The sequence below is a fragment of the Protopterus annectens genome, chromosome 1.part0, assembly GCF_019279795.1.
Source record: "Protopterus annectens isolate FY-2018-M chromosome 1.part0, PAN1.0, whole genome shotgun sequence".
NCBI classification, from domain to species: domain Eukaryota; kingdom Metazoa; phylum Chordata; order Ceratodontiformes; family Protopteridae; genus Protopterus; species Protopterus annectens.
The window spans coordinates 1,012,156,360-1,012,181,788 of NC_056725.1; positions in this window are offsets into that span (position 1 = coordinate 1,012,156,360).

Below are 25,429 nucleotides of genomic sequence, written 5' to 3' on the forward strand. Positions count from 1 at the left end.
TGTAGTTTAAGTAGATTAGATAGTGCTTATCACTAGAGTGAAGTTGTCTGGTATTAGTTTGTAGTTTAAGTAGATTAGATAGTGCTTATCACTAGAGTGAAGTTGTCTGGTATTAGTTTGTAGTTTAAGTAGATTAGATAGTGCTTATCACTAGAGTGAAGTTGTCTGGTATTAGTTTGTAGTTTAAGTAGATTAGATAGTGCTTATCACTAGAGTGAAGTTGTCTGGTATTAGTTTGTAGTTTAAGTAGATTAGATAGTGCTTATCACTAGAGTGAAGTTGTCTGGTATTAGTTTGTAGTTTAAGTAGATTAGATAGTGCTTATCACTAGAGTGAAGTTGTCTGGTATTAGTTTGTAGTTTAAGTAGATTAGATAGTGCTTATCACTAGAGTGAAGTTGTCTGGTATTAGTTTGTAGTTTAAGTAGATTAGATAGTGCTTATCACTAGAGTGAAGTTGTCTGGTATTAGTTTGTAGTTTAAGTAGATTAGATAGTGCTTATCACTAGAGCGAAGTTGTCTGGTATTAGTTTGTAGTTTAAGTAGATTAGATAGTGCTTATCACTAGAGTGAAGTTGTCTGGTATTAGTTTGTAGTTTAAGTAGATTAGATAGTGCTTATCACTAGAGTGAAGTTGTCTGGTATTAGTTTGTAGTTTAAGTAGATTAGATAGTGCTTATCACTAGAGTGAAGTTGTCTGGTATTAGTTTGTAGTTTAAGTAGATTAGATAGTGCTTATCACTAGAGTGAAGTTGTCTGGTATTAGTTTGTAGTTTAAGTAGATTAGATAGTGCTTATCACTAGAGTGAAGTTGTCTGGTATTAGTTTGTAGTTTAAGTAGATTAGATAGTGCTTATCACTAGAGTGAAGTTGTCTGGTATTAGTTTGTAGTTTAAGTAGATTAGATAGTGCTTATCACTAGAGTGAAGTTGTCTGGTATTAGTTTGTAGTTTAAGTAGATTAGATACTGCTTATCACTAGAGTGAAGTTGTCTGGTATTAGTTTATAGTTTTAGTAGATTAGATAGTGCTTATCACTAGAGTGAAGTTGTCTGGTATTACTTTGTAGTTTAAGTAGAATAGATTGTGCTTATCACTAGAGTGAAGTTGTCTGGTATTAGTTTGTAGTTTAAGTATATTAGATAGTGCTTATCACTAGAGTGAAGTTGTCTGGTATTAGTTTGTAGTTTATGTAGACTAGATAGTGCTTATCACTAGAGTGAAGTTGTCTGGTATTAGTTTGTAGTTTAAGTAGATTAGATAGTGCTTATCACTAGAGTGAAGTTGTCTGGTATTAGTTTGTAGTTTAAGTAGATTAGATAGTGCTTATCACTAGAGTGAAGTTGTCTGGTATTAGTTTGTAGTTTAAGTATATTAGATAGTGCTTATCACTAGAGTGAAGTTGTCTGGTATTAGTTTGTAGTTTAAGTAGATTAGATAGTGCTTATCACTAGAGTGAAGTTGTCTGGTATTAGTTTGTAGTTTAAGTAGATTTGATAGTGCTTATCACTAGAGTGAAGTTGTCTGGTATTAGTTTGTAGTTTAAGTAGATTAGATAGTGCTTATCACTTGAGTGAAGTTGTCTGGTATTAGTTTGTAGTTTAAGTAGATTAGATATTGCTTATCACTAGAGTGAAGTTGTCTGGTATTAGTTTGTAGTTTAAGTAGATTAGATAGTGCTTATCACTAGAGTGAAGTTGTCTGGTATTAGTTTGTAGTTTAAGTAGATTAGATAGTGCTTATCACTAGAGTGAAGTTGTCTGGTATTAGTTTGTAGTTTAAGTAGATTAGATAGTGCTTATCACTAGAGTGAAGTTGTCTGGTATTAGTTTGTAGTTTAAATAGATTAGATAGTGCTTATCACTAGAGTGAAGTTGTCTGGTATTAGTTTGTAGTTTAAGTAGATTAGATAGTGCTTATCACTAGAGTGAAGTTGTCTGGTATTAGTTTGTAGTTTAAGTAGATTAGATAGTGCTTATCACTAGAGTGAAGTTGTCTGGTATTAGTTTGTAGTTTAAGTAGATTAGATAGTGCTTATCACTAGAGTGAAGTTGTCTGGTATTAGTTTGTAGTTTAAGTAGATTAGATAGTGCTTATCACTAGAGTGAAGTTGTCTGGTATTAGTTTGTAGTTTAAGTAGATTAGATAGTGCTTATCACTAGAGTGAAGTTGTCTGGTATTAGTTTGTAGTGTAAGTAGATTAGATAGTGCTTATCACTAGAGTGAAGTTGTCTGGTATTAGTTTGTAGTTTAAGTAGATTAGATAGTGCTTATCACTAGAGTGAAGTTGTTTGATATTAGTTTGTAGTTTAAGTAGATTAGATAGTGCTTATCACTAGAGTGAAGTTGTCTGGTATTAGTTTGTAGTTTAAGTAGATTAGATAGTGCTTATCACTAGAGTGAAGTTGTCTGGTATTAGTTTGTAGTTTAAGTAGATTAGATAGTGCTTATCTCTAGAGTGAAGTTGTCTGGTATTAGTTTGTAGTTTAAGTAGATTAGATAGTGCTTATCACTAGAGTGAAGTTGTCTGGTATTAGTTTGTAGTTTAAGTAGATTAGATAGTGCTTATCACTAGAGTGAAGTTGTCTGGTATTAGTTTGTAGTTTAAGTAGATTAGATAGTGCTTATCACTAGAGTGAAGTTGTCTGGTATTAGTTTGTACTTGAAGTAGATTAGATAGTGCTTATCACTAGAGTGAAGTTGTCTGGTATTAGTTTGTAGTTTAAGTAGATTAGATAGTGCTTATCACTAAAGTGAAGTTGTCTGGTATTAGTTTGTAGTTTAAGTAGATTAGATAGTGCTTATCACTAGAGTGAAGTTGTCTGGTATTAGTTTGTAGTTTAAGTAGATTAGATAGTGCTTATCACTAGAGTGAAGTTGTCTGGTATTAGTTTGTAGTTTAAGTAGATTAGATAGTGCTTATCACTAGAGTGAAGTTGTCTGGTATTAGTTCATAGTTTAAGTAGATTAGATAGTGCTTATCACTAGAGTGAAGTTGTCTGGTATTAGTTTGTAGTTTAAGTAGATTAGGTTGTGCTAATCACTAGAGTGAAGTTGTCTGGTATTAGTTTGTAGTTTAAGTAGATTAGATAGTGCTTATCACTAGAGTGAAGTTGTCTGGTATTAGTTTGAAGTTTATGTAGATTAGATAGTGCTTATCACTAGAGTGAAGTTGTCTGGTATTAGTTTGTAGTTTAAGTAGATTAGATAGTGCTTATCACTAGAGTGAAGTTGTCTGGTATTAGTTTGTAGTTTAAGTAGATTAGATAGTGCTTATCACTAGAGAGAAGTTGTCTGGTATTAGTTTGCAGTTTAAGTAGATTAGATAGTGCTTATCACTAGAGTGAAGTTGTCTGGTATTAGTTTGTATTTTATGTAGATTAGATAGTGCTTATCACTAGAGTGATGTTGTCTGGTATTAGTTTGTAGTTTAAGAAGATTAGATAGTGCTTATCACTAGAGTGAAGTTGTCTGGTATTAGTTTGTAGTTTAAGTAGATTAGATAGTGCTTATCACTAGAGCGAAGTTGTCTGGTATTAGTTTGTAGTTTAAGTAGATTAGATAGTGCTTATCACTAGAGTGAAGTTGTCTGGTATTAGTTTGTAGTTTAAGTAGATTAGATAGTGCTTATCACTAGAGTGAAGTTGTGTGGAATTAGTTTGTAGTTTAAGTAGATTAGATAGTGCTTATCACTAGAGTGAAGTTGTCTGGTATTAGTTTGTAGTTTAAGTAGATTAGATAGTGGTTATCACTAGAGTGAAGTTGTCTGGTATTAGTTTGTAGCTTAAGTAAATTAGATAGCGCTTATCACTAGAGTGAAGTTGTCTGGTCATAGTTTGTAGTTTAAGAAGATTAGATAGTGCTTATCACTAGAGTGAAGTTGTCTGGTATTAGTTTGTAGTTTAAGTAGATTAGATAGTGCTTATCACTAGAGTGAAGTTGTCTGGTATTAGTTTGTAGTTTAAGTAGATTAGATAGTGCTTATCACTAGAGTGAAGTTGTCTGGTATTAGTTTGTAGTTTAAGTAGATTAGATAGTGCTTATCACTAGAGTGAAGTTGTCTGGTATTAGTTTGTAGTTTAAGTAGATTAGATAGTGCTTATCACTAGAGTGAAGTTGTCTGGTATTAGTTTGTAGTTTAAGTAGATTAGATCGTGCTTATCACTAGGGTGAAGTTGTCTGGTATTAGTTTGTAGTTTAAGTAGATTAGATAGTGCATATCACTACAGTGAAGTTGTCTGGTATTTGTTTGTAGTTTAAGTAGATTAGATAGTGCTTATCACTAGAGTGAAGTTGTCTGGTATTAGTTTATAGTTTAAGTAGATTAGATAGTGCTTATCACTAGAGTGAAGTTGTCTGGTATTAGTTTCTAGTTTAAGTAGATTAGATAGTGCTTATCACTAGAGTGAAGTTGTCTGGTATTAGTTTGTAGTTTAAGTAGATTAGATAGTGCTTATCACTAGAGTGAAGTTGTCTGGTATTAGTTTGTAGTTTAAGAAGATTAGATAGTGCTTATCACTAGAGTGAAGTTGTCTGGTATTAGTTTGTAGTTTAAGTAGATTAGATAGTGCTTATCACTAGAGTGAAGTTGTCTGGTATTAGTTTGTAGTTTAAGTAGATTAGATAGTGCTTATCACTAGAGTGAAGTTGTCTGGTATTAGTTTGTAGTTTAAGTAGATTAGATAGTGCTTATCACTAGAGTGAAGTTGTCTGGTATTAGTTTGTAGTTTAAGTAGATTAGATAGTGCTTATCACTAGAGTGAAGTTGTCTGGTATTAGTTTGTAGTTTAAGTAGATTAGATAGTGCTTATCACTAGAGTGAAGTTGTCTGGTATTAGTTTGTAGTTTAAGTAGATTAGATAGTGCTTATCACTAGAGTGAAGTTGTCTGGTATTAGTTTGTAGTTTAAGTAGATTAGATAGTGCTTATCACTAGAGTGAAGTTGTCTGGTATTAGTTTGTAGTTTAAGTAGATTAGATAGTGCTTATCACTAGAGTGAAGTTGTCTGGTATTAGTTTGTAGTTTAAGTAGATTAGATAGTGCTTATCACTAGAGTGAAGTTGTCTGGTATTAGTTTGTAGTTTAAGTAGATTAGATAGTGCTTATCACTAGAGTGAAGTTGTCTGGTATTAGTTTGTAGTTTAAGTAGATTAGATAGTGCTTATCACTAGAGTGAAGTTGTCTGGTATTAGTTTGTAGTTTAAGTAGATTAGATAGTGCTTATCACTAGAGCGAAGTTGTCTGGTATTAGTTTGTAGTTTAAGTAGATTAGATAGTGCTTATCACTAGAGTGAAGTTGTCTGGTATTAGTTTGTAGTTTAAGTAGATTAGATAGTGCTTATCACTAGAGTGAAGTTGTCTGGTATTAGTTTGTAGTTTAAGTAGATTAGATAGTGCTTATCACTAGAGTGAAGTTGTCTGGTATTAGTTTGTAGTTTAAGTAGATTAGATAGTGCTTATCACTAGAGTGAAGTTGTCTGGTATTAGTTTGTAGTTTAAGTAGATTAGATAGTGCTTATCACTAGAGTGAAGTTGTCTGGTATTAGTTTGTAGTTTAAGTAGATTAGATAGTGCTTATCACTAGAGCGAAGTTGTCTGGTATTAGTTTGTAGTTTAAGTAGATTAGATAGTGCTTATCACTAGAGTGAAGTTGTCTGGTATTAGTTTGTAGTTTAAGTAGATTAGATAGTGCTTATCACTAGAGTGAAGTTGTCTGGTATTAGTTTGTAGTTTAAGTAGATTAGATAGTGCTTATCACTAGAGTGAAGTTGTCTGGTATTAGTTTGTAGTTTAAGTAGATTAGATAGTGCTTATCACTAGAGTGAAGTTGTCTGGTATTAGTTTGTAGTTTAAGTAGATTAGATAGTGCTTATCACTAGAGTGAAGTTGTCTGGTATTAGTTTGTAGTTTAAGTAGATTAGATAGTGCTTATCACTAGAGTGAAGTTGTCTGGTATTAGTTTGTAGTTTAAGTAGATTAGATAGTGCTTATCACTAGAGTGAAGTTGTCTGGTATTAGTTTGTAGTTTAAGTAGATTAGATAGTGCTTATCACTAGAGTGAAGTTGTATGGTATTAGTTTGTAGTTTAAGTAGATTAGATAGTGCTTATCACTAGAGTGAAGTTGTCTGGTATTAGTTTGTAGTTTAAGTAGATTAGATAGTGCTTATCACTAGAGTGAAGTTGTCTGGTATTAGTTTGTAGTTTAAGTAGATTAGATAGTGCTTATCACTAGAGTGAAGTTGTCTGGTATTAGTTTGTAGTTTAAGTAGATTAGATAGTGCTTATCACTAGAGTGAAGTTGTCTGGTATTAGTTTGTAGTTTAAGTAGATTAGATAGTGCTTATCACTAGAGTGAAGTTGTCTGGTATTAGTTTGTAGTTTAAGTAGATTAGATAGTGCTTATCACTAGAGTGAAGTTGTCTGGTATTAGTTTGTAGTTTAAGTAGATTAGATAGTGCTTATCACTAGAGTGAAGTTGTCTGGTATTAGTTTGTAGTTTAAGTAGATTAGATAGTGCTTATCACTAGAGTGAAGTTGTCTGGTATTAGTTTGTAGTTTAAGTAGATTAGATAGTGCTTATCACTAGAGTGAAGTTGTCTGGTATTAGTTTGTAGTTTAAGTAGATTAGATAGTGCTTATCACTAGAGTGAAGTTGTCTGGTATTAGTTTGTAGTTTAAGTAGATTAGATAGTGCTTATCACTAGAGCGAAGTTGTCTGGTATTAGTTTGTAGTTTAAGTAGATTAGATAGTGCTTATCACTAGAGTGAAGTTGTCTGGTATTAGTTTGTAGTTTAAGTACATTAGATAGTGCTTATCAGTAGAGTGAAGTTGTCTGGTGTTAGTTTGTAGTTTAAGTACATTAGATAGTGCTGGGGGTTTTCAGGAAGTAGTAGGAGTTTATGGGCGAAGGAAAGCTGACGGAATGAGAGGAGATTTGGGAATTCAAGCCAGTTACGTTGATTTAGTGAATGACAGTGGTGGGCACGGTAGGAGGCACCAGTAGCAAATTTTTAAATTTGATTGTAGCAGATGTTAAGCTTGGCCATTTCAGTTTTGGGAAGGTTGGTTAAGATGGGTGCGGCGTAGAATAGTGTGGAGAGGAGGTGGGTTTGAGCTATGGTTATTCTAGCAGGTTGGTTTAGAAATGGTTTGTTTTTATAAAGACTGCCCAGTTTTTGTGAATGTTTTAATAGTTTGATTTATATACAGATCAAACTTAAGGTTATTGTTAATGGTCACTCCTAGCAGTTTAGTATGAGTGTCTGGAGAGATGATAGTCCCATCTCTGGACACAGTATTGAATAATTCTGTTCTGAATTGTTTACCCATGTACCTAACTAAAACAGACATGGTAACAAAGGATGTGGGAGGGACACAATGTAACACTTTAAGAAAGAGGAGTAAATGTGATATTAATGTTCATAACATGTCGAGTTCAGATAACTGTTAGAAAGGACAGTGGATAAATTATTGTCTATTCGCATACACTGCAGTTATTGAATAGACATGTTTGCACAGGGAATATATGTATGATCACTGACTGTACTGCTGTTTCATCCACTTCATCCTGTATCAGATGTCATATAATCAAACTTCCAAAATTTCGAACACCATAGGTTCGAATTTGGAAGTTCGAAGTATGACAACAACAAAATCTCAGAACAGCGAATTTTTTCCCATGCAAAAAATTAGCTGTTCTGAAAAACACACACACAACACAAGCACACCAAAAACCTAATAAACCTACACTACACCTTACATACACAACTATTTATGCACTAAACTTAACCCAAGCCCTAACCCAAATGTCCGTCACTATCGCACACTTACCTTACCTGCACCCTAACCCTAAAGTCAGTCACTATCGCACACTTACCTTACCCGCCCTCTAACCCTAAAGTCCATCACTACTGCACACTTACCTTACCCACACCCTAACCCTAAAGTCCGTCACTATTCCACATTTACCTTACCTGCACCCTAACCCTAAAGTCTGTCACTATCGCACACTTACCTTACCCGCGTCCTAACCCTAAAGTCCGTCACTATCACACACTTACCTTACTTGCGACCTAACCTTAATGTCTGTCACTTTCGCACACTTACCTTATCTGCACCCTAACCCCAACATCCATCACACTCACACACTTACCTTAACCCGATCCGTAACTTTCACACCACAGTACAGAAAATGTCAAAGCTGAGGAAACAGCCAACCGAATTCTTTCCCTGGGAAAGAATTTGAATTTTCGCGGCTTCGACATTTCTATTTTTTCAAACTTCCCCATTTGATCTTCCAATACTCGACATTTAGGACGACTGATTAAATAACAGGTACCCTATCAGCAAGGCATGGGCTATACAGATGCTGAGTCATGCACAGCAGAGAGGGACTTGTGTTACCATTGTTATCACTGGACAACCATACATAGGTGGTATATCACCTTGACAAATTTATTATACAAGCATGTGTTTTTTATTCATGTACATCAGAAACAATAACTTATAGCACTCCAAATACACAGATGACAACACAGATCTAATGACATTGCATCAGTGTCTCCATTTCTAAATGGACCTCATCTACTACACAATTATACTGGGCATGATCACAAGACACTACAGCAAACACTGTCATGACATCATGTAATCAAAACAAACACATAAGAAAGTATCCAAACACAGGCCCAGTCACACTCTATGGTACTCTGACATCATGTCATGCAGAAAGACATGTTTATGTAAGTACTCATGTCCAATAAAGATGTACACTAAAAATAAAACAATTACAGTAATACATAAATGTTTGGAGGAAGGCATGCAATACAGTGCATTCTTATTTGGAAATTAAGTAATGCCTTTGAACAACCAATGACATACTTAACATAAGTACCTTACCAGACTTGAACACATGCCAAGGCAGGCGTCAGAAAGATGAGAGTCAACTTGTGACACCACAGAAATAGGCATACTATGTGTGTCATAACCAACACACTTGAAGGGCCTAAAGCAGTTCCCCATTGTAATGAGTATGGTTCCTCTATGATGGACAGTGATGTCTTACAAATTTTGCCCTCTGAACTGTGCCATGATAATTATCTGACAGACAGATGTTACCAGATTCAAACTCCTGACTACCATACTACACACTCTACAGAGCTGTTTATTGACTGCATCTACCACATGACATATTAACGGAGTTTGTCAAAAATAAATGAAATGAATGGGTTTACTTCAAATACCCAAAAGATGAAAAACAGAAGATGACATGGATGAGAGGAAAATAACAAAAGTTAAAATGCCGAACCGTATAAGTATTCCCAGGACAAGTAAACACTTGCCCAATTTGGGGAATTATGCCCATTCCCCACTGTAGTGTGATCCAGGAGTTGGTATATATATTTGGGGGGGCTGCACCCCTACATAGGTGAGCAAGTGTTTACTTGCTCTGGGAATACTTACGTGACTCAGCATTTTAACTTTCTTTATTTTTGTCTTGCCCGTGTCGTCTTTAGCATTTTTGGCTTTTGGATATTTGAAGTAGACCTGAAATTAATATGTGAAGTAAAAAGGACATTTGAGGATAATTTGTACAATATTATTTTGACAGAATGATGACAAAGAGGTAACTTTATTGATGTTCACACAACTGTTAGCAGCAGTACATTATCAATGTTTCTCAGCCAAGGAAGCTTTAACAACAACATTGTCACTGAATTGAAACACACTGTATCTGTGTAGATATACTCTACACGTCATTACTAAATGCATGTGACGCAGGAGTACTCACACCATAACATTCACAGAACAACTGTCTCACTGGCAAGATATTACAAAATGACATTATATTTCTGTCTCAAAAGTACTAATTGAGAATAATAACTTCATGCAATGTTGTTTGTGTAATGTCAGTACATTCATAGACTATTTCCCTTTGCTGGAATTTAACATCAAGGTATGTAATTCCACTAAAGAAATGTGTAAGAATCACATGCAGTACAGTAAAAGCCTTAACAAAACTGTAAAACTCCACCTATGTGAGGTCATTATACCATATGACTGTGTTGCAATTTTTATGATATAAAAGGGCTGGGTGAAGTTTTTCCCACTGTAATTGTACTCATTATAGCACTAGTGGCTATCATTCATGCGTAACAGCATTAGGACACACTATACTTACAGTCAGTCAAGCTGTGTTTGGAACACGACTATGTGACAATAGAAGCTATATGATATTAGAAAAAATGAATATACCATGGGCAAGTGGTACTACAACTGTGAGATATTTGGGTCTCTGAAGTCATGTCATCATGTTATAGTTGCAAAGGATGTTGTCAAAGGAAAAAAACTTCAAAGACCAATACACGTAAGGTTCAGTTAAGGCACTTTAATTTACTTGCAGCAAGGAGACAAAAACATGCAAATACAAGGATTTGTCTAACTACTAACAGGAAGCATGTTCATTCTTATACTATTTTACAAGACATGGCCTTCTAAGCTGACGTAATCAAGCACAACTTTTAGCATTGTTCTACAGCAGATGTTACTTCAGATTTTCTGCTGACATGACTAGATTTGTGAGAAACTTTTCAGAAAAACAACCTGGCCTTGGTGACCATTAATCCATTTACAAGGATCTATTGTACAGTGTTACTTTTCAAGGTACTTTTCTAATTCAGATACAAGCAAATGCTGATTGCATTTCATATTTTCAAGCAGGCTTTGTACTAATTATCTGTAACTTCTACAGCTGTGTATTTTCTCATGGCACAGCGGAACTTCTTGTCTAAGTTTTATACAAGTAGTATTGTTCTATTCATTATTTTCCTAACTCAAGCAGAAAATCACCTGCTTCTCAGTAAATTTCCAAGGCACAAGCAAGATTTTAGCTATCAGTACAAGGTCAGAAAGCAACTGAAGTGTGTACAGATTTATGCAGTATGAAATAGAATAAATGTGTTACCTCTTCTCAAGCTTCTAAATGCACTAATCATATTGCTAATACACACATTAATACATATTTTTCTAACAGATATATATGCCTGTAATTTCTTCAAAAGACTTTTGCTATATGTGTCCTTCTCACACAACATTGCCTGCTGCCAGTTATAAATAAACACATACGATGCATATGCAGTCATCACTGTGACATGAGGATAAATAGAAATCATGCACAATGTGTGGATAATCATGGATTCAAACATATTGTTTGCTAAAGCAACAGCATACAGAACATTGTCTCATGTCCTCACTCCACAGGAAAAGCATTTGTGTTTCTCATGGGAAAGCCAAATTTCATCCCATGACATAATTTTCCAGTAAAGCATTTATGTATGAAAAAATTAGCTTATATTGCTGTATTAGGAATCCCCAGTCATACATGTAGACAGCAGATAGCTGGCTGACAGCATTGTTACCTACCTGCACATTCACAGACAGACATACTGACACAAGTGAGTCTAACTAACAGCTGAATTTGAACAGACTGCCTAAGATCACAAGGTACAGAACACTGCCTGAACTGCATGCACTACACGAGATGTTGTTTTATACTTGTGGCAGTCACATTTGAATGGATGATATCACTATTCTTTCATACACTGATGTTCTTCTAAAAATGCATAAAGGTGATTGAACTGCACAGTAACATTATACAGCTACATGCATTAGAAGTGCTGTCTACACAGCACCACAGACAAACACGCAAACACACACAGTAGTCAATCATTGCTGCATTCAAACCTCTTTCCTCTGTACCTACACAGTTGAGAGTGCAGTGTCAACAGCCAACACCACTTGATAACTCATGACCAATGTGATGTAGCTCATTTTTGACAACATGATGTAAGCATTGTGTTTCCAAAACTGGCGATTGCCTGTGAGTAAACACATTTATCAGGTAGTCCTCTGACATTGAAAATGTTATTCTTAAGTGGGAGTTTAAATAAGGGTTTCTGTCAAGGACAGAACTGTACATGACAGTACAGATAACAATGTTGTATTCAAACCCTCTACCTATCCAATTACATAATCTACAGAATACAGAATTAGCAGCAAGCACCACAGGAAAAGTTGGAGTTGCAAGGCCACATAGTGCAGTTTTGACATGATGATGGAGAGAAGATTTTTTTTGTAAAAGTGGGATAAGGGGATGGTGGAATAGCTACCCAGGTTAACTTTTTTCCCATGACTGGAACTTGATACATTGCATCTGTCCAGGAAATTATATGCACCTGATATTACAGCCACACACACATACACACACACACACACACAAGCACACACACACACACACACACACACACACACACACACACACACACACACACACACACACATATGTTCCCCACACAGAGACTTGAATCTCCTACCTATTTAGTTAGGCATTCTAGAGAACACAGTGATAGTTGCAAGCACCACTGGAGATGTGTCAGTTTTAAGGAAAAAAAATACACTTTTTACATTATGACCTAATCCATGTGTTGCAGAGAGGATTTTTTCTGTTAAAAGTGGGCCAAAGTGCAGGGGGAGCTGTGTCCAAAGTGAAACATATTATCCTCAGTGGAAGTGCACATGCAGATTACATTTGACATTGAAGTCTTACATACTTGTCACTAGTACCCAGCCCAAACACACAAACGTACCCCACAGGGAGAATTGAACCCTCTACCTATGTACTTACACAGTACTAGTCACAAGAGCCACAGAAGAAATCTGACTTTTAAGGGGAGAGAATGTACTTTTGGCATGATGACCTCAGTGTGTTGCAAAGAAGATATTTGTGATAAAAGTGGGATAAGATAAATGGAATGTGAAATATTTGCACATGTTAAACATGTCCCTTGATTGGAAGTCAATATATTACATCTGTTCAGGAAACTATTTACTCAATATTGTAGCTAGGCACACAAATTAACCATGAAGAGAACTTAACCTCTTTAGCAATAGCACATTTGACATTGAGGCATTGTTTACCTGTCACTTGCACACCCACCCTGAACACAGACAGACAGACACACAGACACACACACACACACACGCACACACACACACACACACACACACACACACACACACACACACACACACACACGTGCGCGCACAAGTTCCAAGGGTGAAAATTGAACTTCCTATCTATCTAGTTACACAATCTAGAGAACATAGTATGAATCATGAATGACACAAACAAGTCTGACTTTATCAATGTAAAAATGCACATTTGTAACTTAGTAAGACTTCACAGTTTAGATCATCTGTTACTGTGTACATGTTTTAGGACAACTGCATTTGGGTGGACAGGCCATCATAGCAGTAATGTGCTTGTCCCATGTAATGACATACTTCTCTACTAAGATTTATAGTCTGTCATTCACCTACATTGCATTATTGTGAAAGACATGCACCTGTTTCACAGTATGGGATGTCAATGACAATCAAAATTGTAAACCAATGATTTATCAACAAGAATTCCTGCCATTTCATTCCACAATGATTGCATAGAAATAGTAAACATTTATAGTGTTATTGTCACTTGTCACGTCTCAAATCAAGGATGAAGAGAGAGGAACGTTGGGGAAGGTGCTTAGGAATGAGAGGGTCATGTAATTAGAGTAAGTTAGATAGCTGGCTCAGACATACAGGGCATACAAGACAGACAGGGATGGTGATGGACACAAAGGTTTGGGGCCACCATGATTAGAGATAGATAGGGGAATGCAGAGGTCTATCCATGACCAACTTGTGAACAGAGAGAATCTAGTCCTCTCCCTCAGAACTGTTACCACTGTCTCCAGTGTCAGTTGCCTAGGTCAGTGCCAGATGTGGCATTATTTTGACAATAAAACACAGGACCTTTCCAACCTTGCTGAATCAGGTACCAAGGCTCCCCTCCATAGTGCCCTCCACTAGCCCATTTGGCTCCTGATAGATGACAAAATCACCACCTCTACTACTACCACTCCGAGAGGTTACTATTAAACCAGCAGTCAGGGCAGAGCTATCTGATACATGTGGAACAGGCAGAACAAGATTTGTGTAGGCAACACTGATATGTTGTGACCCAGATGTGCTGGGTGAATATGCTGCCTGTAGTGGTGCTGCCACCACCACCTGCTGAGGTATGGAGGACCAAACCCCAGTAGTCAGTCTGCCTCCCTGTGCTGATAGTCATTTTGTTTTCAGCAGCAAAGTATACACACACACACACACATATATATATATATATATATATATATATATATATATATATATATATATATAGATATATATAGATATATATATAGATATATAGAGCTAGGGGAAATGTGGAAAACAAAAACATAGAAAATTAGGTCAATGGCATGGCACATTGCTTAATTACTTCAATACATAAACCAATATGAGAAATACATAAATATACCTTGCCACATCCAGATATGGCTGGAGGGCATTAATATGCCATAAAATTATAATAGAATCATATTTCACTGTGCCATATCAGATGTCTGCTTTTTGCTAAAATGCCTGCATTAGCAAATATTCAATTGTTAATTTCATGCAGTATTGAAGTTAAAATGTCTTATAAATACCAAACTGTAAAAGAATTTAATTTATTGTTCTGAGCATTGCATCCACACACACAAATAATCTGATGTTCTCATTGACTAATGCAATAAATGAGAGCTACTGGAGCAGGCATGTGGCTTGATATTAAAGTAACGGTATGGCTGCTCAAGATGATATACAGTGATGGACTAAAAATACATCTGTGCCTTGCATTCAGACCTCATGATTTCTTACCCAGTGCCTCTCTGAGGTGAGTTAGACTCTTCTGATGCACCTCATGGTTTTCTGCTATCTGTGCTGCACTTGCACAGTAGAGAAAGGAAAAAAAACTATTTGAAAGCATGATGAATAACTGAGTTGGCTAGCTAACTAATGCCATATCACAGAAAGGTGATAGGTCAGTATACTTACACAACTGAGAGGTGTTTGCAGTGTTAAACTCATATTTCCATTGTCTCAGGAGGTGCCTCTTGTGCCTCTTTATATCACTGTAGTGGTGGTGACATTGCTCCCCAGTGTGTGGGATACCAGCTGCACTGGAGACAGCCTTATACTGAGACCCAGTGTATTCCTCCTTCAGTAGCCTCTGGAAGTAGTGCTTCACAAGAAGTGCCACAAAAATACTGGACTCATCAACACCCTATGTCTGTGCTGTAAATGCAGCACCATTCCTACAATCACCAGGTATGTCCACAGCAGTCATTCCAAAAAATATGTGCCTGAATTGGTACCCATTTCAGATCTCACATGTAACAGCTTTTATACAAAGATGCACAGCTTTGCCAGCTGCATTTGAAAAATTGAAAACACAAATATGGCTTGGCAGATGCACTGGCTCTGAGTTTACCAATAAGCACAGATGGTGTTAACAATGGCAGCGAGATTTGGCCATGTGTGATGTTTAAACTATTGAGACATGTTTCGGTGTTAAACCTTGATATGCATTATTTTGTTGATTATAATCATAGTTGTTTGGAAGATAAATGGTTTAACTTTTAAGATATTAGGCTGTTGGGATTTACACACTAGTAAGACTGAGTAGTACCACCTAGGAATTGAACCCATGAGGAAAAAAGGATAAAATGTTAAATGTGCTTATTAGCTGTCAGAGCCACAGGAGACATTAATTTGTAGCATGGTAATTAAAGGTATAAAAATTTAATTATGAATGGAAATATACTTCACAGAGGCCTGTATGTCTGTGACTTTATTTAGTCATAGGACTGCTTTTACATGTATAATACAGTTTTTTGTATTTGTAATTACATTACAGATGCATGCAGTTCCAACCTGAGTAATATATGAGAGGTTAGTTTACATACATACTTCACAAGACAGTCATAACCACCTACTTATGATATTTGATAACTCATAAGATTTATGAAACAAATATTGTGTACATCATATCTATGCATGTGCATTCTACATTAAATATCATTATTGTCATATTTAACATAATTTAAACACGGACCCCTGGATTCACAAATCCTCCGTGTAAGACTTAATAAGTCTTACTCGGAGGCTGCAGTTGAATGGTATGACGTCAGCGTGCCATGAATATTCATGAGGGCACACTGACTCAACCATAAGTCTTACATGGACCAGGTAGGAAAGCAGGGGGCGAGCAGTCTAAACAGCCACACCCCTGCAAGGTTTGTAAAAGGGAAATGAAAGTACACAAGAGCAAGTCCGCTCAAATGTCCTTGCACCCAACACCACACTCCCTGATATTGTAAACCCCCATCACAGTTATGAAAAGTAAAAAATTAATTTTATTTTTTTTAAATTCCCATAATAGCTGCCCGTATTTGCGTGTGTGTGCACGGGTGTGCCCATTGCTTAGCTGTAGTTAGCAATTCTGACATGGAAGAGTATAAGAAAGAATGTTTACGCAAATCACACCAAATAGCAATAGCATAATGGTAGAATGTTCGCACAAAGATGAGGCATTCACAGTTCAAGCTCCACCACTCCCCTTCTTATTTATATTTTAAATCAGTACATGGAATAATACCTGACACATATGATTAAAATATCAGTAAAAAGCAGTGAAATGGTCAGTGAACAAAATATTAAATTTTTAAAGGGTCCTGATACATAATTGCTTGCAGTTAAGCAGCGCTTTACCCAGCGCAGTAGAGTTGCCTATAGTTTAATAGCGCTTTACCCAGTGCAATAGAGTTGCCCAAAGTTTAAGAGCGCTGTACCCAGTGCAATAGAGGTGCCTATAGCAAAATAGCACTTTAACCAGTGCAATGTGTTTGCGCGGACATGCACGCCGCACCAACCAGAGCACCATAGGGTAACGTGGAGCAACGTAGAGCAAAGTTGCTTAAATGCAGCCACACCCCCTAGCCTGTCTGGACAGTATGAAAATAAAATGAATAACAAGGTTCGAACCCAGAACTCTGTGCATCATAATCAAAGCACAGAACCACTAAGCCATGACAACTTGGAAGAAACAGCCACTATTAAAATACATATACTTAGTAATGGTAGATTAACCATTAATAAGCAGGTCTGCAGTCAGCCGAGAATTTTCAAAAACGGCCAATCACAAAAAAGTGCGGGAAATGCGGCATATATAAGCCCCATAGGCGGGAATACTTGCCATAACTGATTGTAGCTCACAGCTGCAGTTAGAATAGCTGGTGCAGGAGAGGGTACACACTTCTGAGCGCAACATTGGGGCATCGAGGAGTCAAAATACATGGTTTGGCTCCTTGTCCACTGTCATGAGTCAAGACTCCCTCAGGGCCAGTTCCAAGGGATGGAGTACAAGGCAGAGGCTTGGAACTGGTTAGCTCATGACCTCACCAGTGTCACAGGCGTTCCTCGGACTGGTGAGCAGGTACGTCACCACCATGCAGACCTGAAGAGACGGAAGCTGGACCGCCTGAACCAAAGGATACAGGAGGCGAGTGGGATGCAGGATGCCTCACAACTGAGTAGGTAGCCATGGAATGCAGTATGTAGGAATTGATAATTGATTCTGTATAGGTATGTCTCAATATCCCTTAATTTACTTTACAGCTGCAGGTGACCGTGCTGCGAATCAGATAGGCTGCTAAGGCTGCACCACCAGGCAGGTTAGTGATTATTCTGCATGTATTGTTATATAAAATAGGGGATAGAGCATGAAATAAAGTGTTGTACTCCAATAATACAGCCATAAATGGCCTGAATAACTCCTCTGCATGTACTGTCAGATAAAAAAGTCAGAGAGCCAGAAAAAGAGTGTAGTAACCCATTAAGAAAAGTAACATATGTCCAGAATAATATCTCTGCATGTACTGTCATATAAAATAAGTGAGTGAGCCTGAAAAAGAGTGTTCTACCTTATTAATAAAGGTACAATTGTCTTGAATATTTCTTCCATATGCACCGTTATAACAAATAAAGGAGTGAGCTTGTGGAAAAGTGTGTAATGTCATTAATAAAGGTCTAAAACCCGGAGTGTGTCTGTGTCACAGTCTGAAATGTTGTTGTACCTTTGCATTATACAAATAGTACTGTTTTAAAAAGTGCTGGCAACCCAGAGTTGTGCAGTCCCATATAAAGTGGGTGATGAAAGTGCTAGTAGCTGTGAAGTATATATACAGTCCTCAACAGTCATTTACTGGCTGGCATGCATAAGTAAATCTGGCACATGAGTAGCATGTTAATTTGTTCCCCAGAAATGTGAGTGTGTGACAAGAAATGCAGGGTTCTGTACAAATAGAAGTGAAAATGTCATGTGAAAACATCCAGATATGTAGATAAAGAAATATAAATGCAATCAAGGAATATGTAGCAGTAACATCTGCATCTTGGACAGCTAGTATGTCAGATATAGGTCAGGCATATATTGAACTAGCCAAACTCATTACACAACCTAATGCATGGTGGCAAGTGTAATAATACATGTAGGGAATATACACCTGCAGTCACTAGGAATGTAGTGTAGACTAAAATAAATTATAAGATGTTAATTGAGGTTTTTCTACACCCTACTGAATGTGCATAAACCATGCAATTCCACACCTCAATGGGTATGTGTAATCTTAAATATTTGTTGGGACATATGTCCTATTGTTCTATAAATATTTGCATTCACGTTGATGCCCTGTTCAAACCCCACAATCATGGTGGCCTGTTGCTATCAAACATCCTTGCATGCTGTTGGAATATCCACTGTCATTCAATATATGCATGTGTTATGCTTGCTGTTCAACTGTCGGAACCTTGGTGTGTTGGGTTAATGGGAATATTACTGCATGCTGTTACAACTAATCTGGAATGCTGTTGTTTATGTTGTAATTAAACACACCTAATCACAGAACGTATGGGAAGGCCGGTCCCAGCGGACTCACCTGTCCCTCCTCAGCTGGCGAGTGCACCTGGCACCAGCAGGTCAGGTGCCCAGCACGGGCTCCCCTCCTCCATTGGTCCTGTGCCACCTTCGGGTGGAAGCGCTACAGGGGATGGGGCTCACCCCCCCGTGCAAGCATGGGTGGAGAAGGGCCACCTGTCACCCTTCGAAGGGTCCGTGCTGTGGTGCGTAGGGAGATCCAGCGTTCAGTCGCTGATCCCCTACACCAGCTCGAGGCGAGAGTGGCACATCTCATGGGTGAGCCTGCCCGTCCTACGCAGCCCCCAGCACAGCCACCATTGGGGCTGTGAAGGTGCAGTGGTGACTGCCCATGGGTGGGGATCTCAGTTCCACTGTTACCATCTGTATGCTCTTGGGCTTGCGATTTCCAAACATCCGTCCCCATCAATTGTGTTCACCCACCCCATGTGTCATACACTGCCCCTGTATGCATCTTGTCTGTCTTGTCTGTTTACCTCCCCAACCTACCTCCCTGAACATACCTACTTCCTCTACCTCACTTTCCACTCTCACCTGAAAAAAAAAAAAAAAGGGCAATCTGTACACACAAAAAAATTACGTCCCATACATAGCTGCCCATTTCGTACACACGTCCACTGGACATGTAAACTGATAATTATAATTGGCAATACAACATACTTTGTTGTCCTCACCCCTCTCCCAGGGGTGGAAGGTTTCAAATTTCACTCCAAATTTATTGCATATGCACAGCTGTTGCTGGTAAAGCAATGGGCAGCTATGGACCTTCCCTACACCCGTCCTGCACATCCCAAGCTTGTTTACCTACTGTCTTTTCCTCTTTGTGACCCCTTTTTCACCACTTTCCTATCTCCCATTTTCTTTTCTTTAAAAGAAATTAGTATGGGGGTTAGTGGGAGTAAGCACTTTTAAGAGGTAGTAAGTGGGTTTAAGCGAGTGTGCGCATGCGTGCGCTTAGCTAAGCATCGCTAAGCGTCGCTCAACCCGCACAAACCCGCTTACAACTGCTTAAAAGTGCCTTAGTCACTCTATGGAAGGGCCCTTGTTCTGTTCAGCAGCAAAAGAAAAGACCTTTGCCAGTCTCGAACCCCAGACCATTGACACAATAGACTGCATGAATTACCACTAAGCCACAACAGATATACAAATAAGCTGGTGCTGACATAAATATATCATGCATTACAATGAGGGAATGTAAATGGAAATTAGGAATGGTATAACACAAATCCTGTTCTGTGGGTCTTTACCAGCAGTTGTTGTGGAATTGCATGACATGACTGTGAAAAGAGAACCAGCCATCCAAGCAGGGAATAATGTTACAGTAGCACCTTACAAACACCACACAGTATCATACCAGGATAAATACTGGCAAAGTTGATCAGGGCAGAGGCCAAACACCCCAACTGTGACTGCTTTACAGGGATGTCCCTGATTTGTAAACAAATGTTAGCTGTGCCCCACTGAATCACTCTGGAAAGTACTAACTTCAGGCAGACAAGTATGGAATCACACATAATGAATAATCTCAATAGGTGAGAGTAGACACTGCTTGCACGTCAGAAAAGGTGTAGGTATACATGTGCTCTGATTCCCAAGAAAGTCTCAACTGCAATATGTCTGTAATATATTGCAGGTGTATCTAACGTATATGTACCTTTCATTGAGGCCGTTCAAATACATACCTGAGAGTATCTGAGGTCTGGCAGAGGCAGAAACACACAGGCATATCATCATTACTGCTGTTACACACTCTGCAAATAGCTTTGGAAGGAGTTCCACAAGTATGCCCTTATGTAGGAGTACAGCACAGAAATATCACAGGATGTAGCCATGTACTGCTAACAACCAACTGTGACAATGCCAATGTGCCAGTGTTGAAAAGACTGGTGTGGTGCACAGACAAAGTATAATAGGCTAAGCTCTAGCTACCATCTGGATATGTCCACAGGTGGGAGCTACGCAGACAGACTACTTGCCTTGATAGACTAACAGGTACACAGCAATCCTGTATGTTCAGCAAGATAAACCTCACATGATAATAAAAAATGCTCTTTGCAGTTCTGCACCCCTACCCAAAGGTACAACACACCTGTGTATTCAGGCAAAAACCCGGGTGTAGGTAGGCATACTCAGTACTGAAATATGTCCAGTTGTGTTGAGCAGCCTGTGCTAATTGCAACACTAACAAACCACAAACTGTTCAGAGGTGAGTAATGTAATGATTACAGTATAGCAGTTCACAAACACTGCATGTGCCACAGGAATACAGTGCACTAACCACATTTGTATGGCAGTTAAATGTCTAATTCAGAAAGAAAGTACATACTCCCATGTATCTTGTGTTAGCATTTGGAGGGGTGAGTACATGTTTACACTGAGACATGTGTACTGGAAGCAGCAACATTCAGGTTTGAGTACAACATGCATATCACTGGCTACAACCCTAGATTCAGATAAGAGACATATACCAACCTTCTGACTGACACAACGGTGTCCAGAGCAAACAAGCATGGGCCCCACCTTGGAAAGCTGAAAGGGCTATGCCTACCTAACCTAGCATTTTATAGCAGTGGGCTACAATCACAGTGAGTAATGCAATCAGCACACAGAAGGCTGCATGCAATTACTGAATGGTGGGCAGAAATTGGTGCAGAGGCTGTCACATGCACAAGTGCAGATACCTAGAAAAGCAGGCTGTACCTGCTGTCCACACATGCAATAATATCATTGCAGGTACAGGGAGATAGAGAGCGAGAGAGAGACACAGACAGAGACAAAGACAATGGAGAGAGAGAAACTGAGACAGAAACAGAAACAGAGGGAGAAAACCCAAAACAAACAACCAACTAAAAAAAAAAAAAAAAAAAAAAAAAAAAACTACAAAACTGTAACAGACGGAGCAGGAAAATACAAAGGTAAGGTATGTGTAACTCATATGTATGTGTTGGCATGTAATAGATGTTCCTGAAGAGTACTCTACACATTGCAAATCCTCCATGTGTGGCAGCAGTATGTATCTATCTGTATCTGCATATGTGCATAGGGCAAGGGACATACTGCAACTGTTAGTGAAGGGTGGACAGATATCTGTTGTTGAAGGTTGTTATGTGCATATATCTATGTAGGTCGTAGTGTGTGACATAGAAAACAGCATGCAGTGCTGATATATGTCATGTGCTGGTTAAATGCTGTGGGACTGATTTATCAGATCTGCTGTGTTACAGCCAGTGAGGCCTGCTAAAGCTACATGGGCCGAGAACACCCACATGCATTCTGCACAACACTGTGCAATATAATCACATAACTGTACATCCCACAACTGTGGCATAACTGATATCCCCACCATGAAAGGTGGACTGTACATGTGCCTATATGTACATCTATGTGTACAGCAAGGGATGTGTACATGTATGTGTGTGTGTATATATATATATATATATATATATATATATATATATATATATATATATATATATATATATATATATATATATATATATATAGAGAGAGAGAGAGAGAGAGATATGCAGCCATATGTACTGCAACAGGTGTGTGGTGACCAAGGCATGGACTGTAGACAAGTATTGATACTGCAGTGCCATTCCTCCTTTCCAAAACACTGTACCCATTAACTACCACATAGGTAGAGATCTACCCAACACCAAAGATATGATAAGGGAACATGGGACACAGGTGGACAGTAGCCACCTCTGTGATAAAGACAGTGCTACACTAGACCTGTAATCTGTCTGTGTGGTATGTGTCATGACAACAGGTGTGTCATCTAGAGAAATATAGGTCAGTGTTCCCCTCTACTCATCACAATGCCCTGCGTGGTATGTACCTCACATGACAACTACAGCAGGTGGAAAGGCCACAGACATACCTCACAGAGGGTAATACTGGCCGCAAACAGATGCCCTATGCAGACTGAGTCACAAAACCACATCTAGACTGTATTGCATACCATCCACACAGAGGTGACCTCTGCCGGACATACAGAGGTATGTTACACCCATAGCTGGGTGACAACCACCATGGCAACATATCACAATCCCTCCGGGATACACGCTCTAGGGCCCTAAACTTCGTCAGCTCACTGAACAGCACATGCTGGAGGGATAGGTTCCTATCTCAGAGATATGCCATACACTGGAATAGACCACCTAGCAATAACAAACAAGGCTCCTCATTAGCAGTTGTCATAAATACCCCTGATGATTGTTTGGGAGATTGGTAATACACCCCAGGAACCCCCTCTGTGGTTCTGGTTGGCAGGGGCAAGTGAAATCAAATTACATGTGTGTCAAAGGCCAGGGTAGCATATGGCTGGGCTGCTGTAGGCCCTAGGGCCAATAGCATATAACCTACCTATGACACTATGCACTCACACATGTACTCACTGCAATACCTGCTATGTGAGGTTGAATAAGTGTAACGCTGAATGTGTGCAAGGTCTGTAAAAGTATGATAGGTTAGTGTGAAGTTGTATCTGACATGGTAGTGTCTATCCTAGCTGTGACACCAGGGAAAGATGTGTATTGTACTGTTAAGCAGACATAGTAGTATGGCATATGATGTGACGTAGTTCCTTGTTGACAACCGTAGTGTCTCATTGTAGGCTAAAGCAATACATGTATGCTTAGTGAGTGGTACTACTGGTGAATTCAACTCCCATAGGAACTGTAGTACTACCTGAAGCTGTAGGCCTAAACAGCACAGTATGGTGTGTGTTCACATTGCTTGGAAACACTGTCTTGTGTGTTTCCTGTAGTCTGCACAGAGGACAAAGCTCAGGAATAAGAGTCTGTAAGTAGTGGCACACAGTACTGTATGGTATACAGGTAATGCTCATCTGTGTTGGCATACAGTGGTGCGTTGTATGCTTGTCTGATGTGTGTGTAATTATGCCTGTACCATGGCTGCAATCATATGTGTGTTACAGGGCATACGTGTGTATCCCTCAACATATATACTCTGCTACAGCAGTATGCCACCTATAGCAACAACTGTACACATATGTTAGGCAGGGCTATGGCATCAATGACTAGGGTGGTTGACTGGTACTGCTGTAACTGTACTTTACATTCATTGCAATGGATGACATCTCTGTTCGTGCATTGGTGTGATATATACCCCTGTGTCGAGGTTGTGCATTGTGTCACAAAAAGTGTGCCAGGTACTGTTGTATAGTGGTGTGATATATGGAGTATGCCAGGCACTGTTAGTCAGTTGTGGCCTGAGAACCAATAAGTGGTAGTGAACGTGTGTAACCCCTGACAGAGAAATGGATGGTATATATGTCAGTAAAGTGATATCTTTGGTTAAAGGCTTAAAGTGTGCCACAGGACACGCTCACACATATTGTTCTTATCTTTTTCAGCCAGATGGCTAACCAACGCAACCCATCATATACAGCAGTGGAGGAATATGAAATTGTCCAAAGCCTGGTGCAGCAGTACACTATGCTGTTTTCCCGAAGCAGCCAGCACCAGCAGGAGTGGACTGCACTGTGGCAGGATCTCGTTCGTCGGGTAAATGACATGCATAACTGGACATATGAGCAGGTACACCATCACTGCAGTGATTTAATTAGACATGTCCGGCGGCATGCATCTGATATCCAAAGACAACAGATTGCCACAGGTGATGGGGTAGCCATTCATCCCCCCCTCACCAGAGTGAATGAGCTGCTCCTAAGCGTGGTGGCTCCTGGACAACAGCAGCAACAACCTGTGACATGTGTTATCATGGAGGCCGGAGCCACCCAGCATGTTCACATGGAGCAAGCAGGTAACATGCCCTATCTGTAGACTACAGTTAACTGTATTGTTAGATTATGTCTACGTGAAATGTGTACTGTGTGTTTAGCAATTGTGCTGCCTAGTGTCATGCAATACTGATATTTGGAATATTATCTCTACACCTGTGACTGTTGACTGTTGTTCCACTGTAGTTTAGCATACCCACTGTAGCAATGCCACAGTTGTGGCCACTGACAAACTCTCTCATATTCTCGTAGGTCCCTCTGGTGTGACAACAGGGCAGACGATCCATGCTGGTGAGTGTGGTATAATTGCAATGTTTGTAATGAAATGTGCATGTTATAGGTGAGGTGTAGGCCATGTACACGTAACACACCTATGCATAATGCATGCCGTGCATGTTTGCTGTAAGACGTTGCACAGCTCAGTAATGTCAGTAGCTGCCTCAATGACATGCAATACACAGAGCATCAGACACAGTTGTGGCAACACCGTACTGCACATTGGATAGGCATAGTTGCTACAGCTGTACACAACATAACATGTTTATCATACGCAGTACACAAAAACATGCTACATATGGCATTACCACACACCCACTGTTAGGTCATACTTCAGTATCCCACATGTCATCCACACACACATGATGTACCTCAGGGGTAGAGGCCTATCATGGGGCTGTGCAACCCTCTTCAACACATAACACAGTCGTGTTAGGCAAAGCTCCCTATTGGGCACCTCACACACCCATGTACAAAGTGGCTGTGTA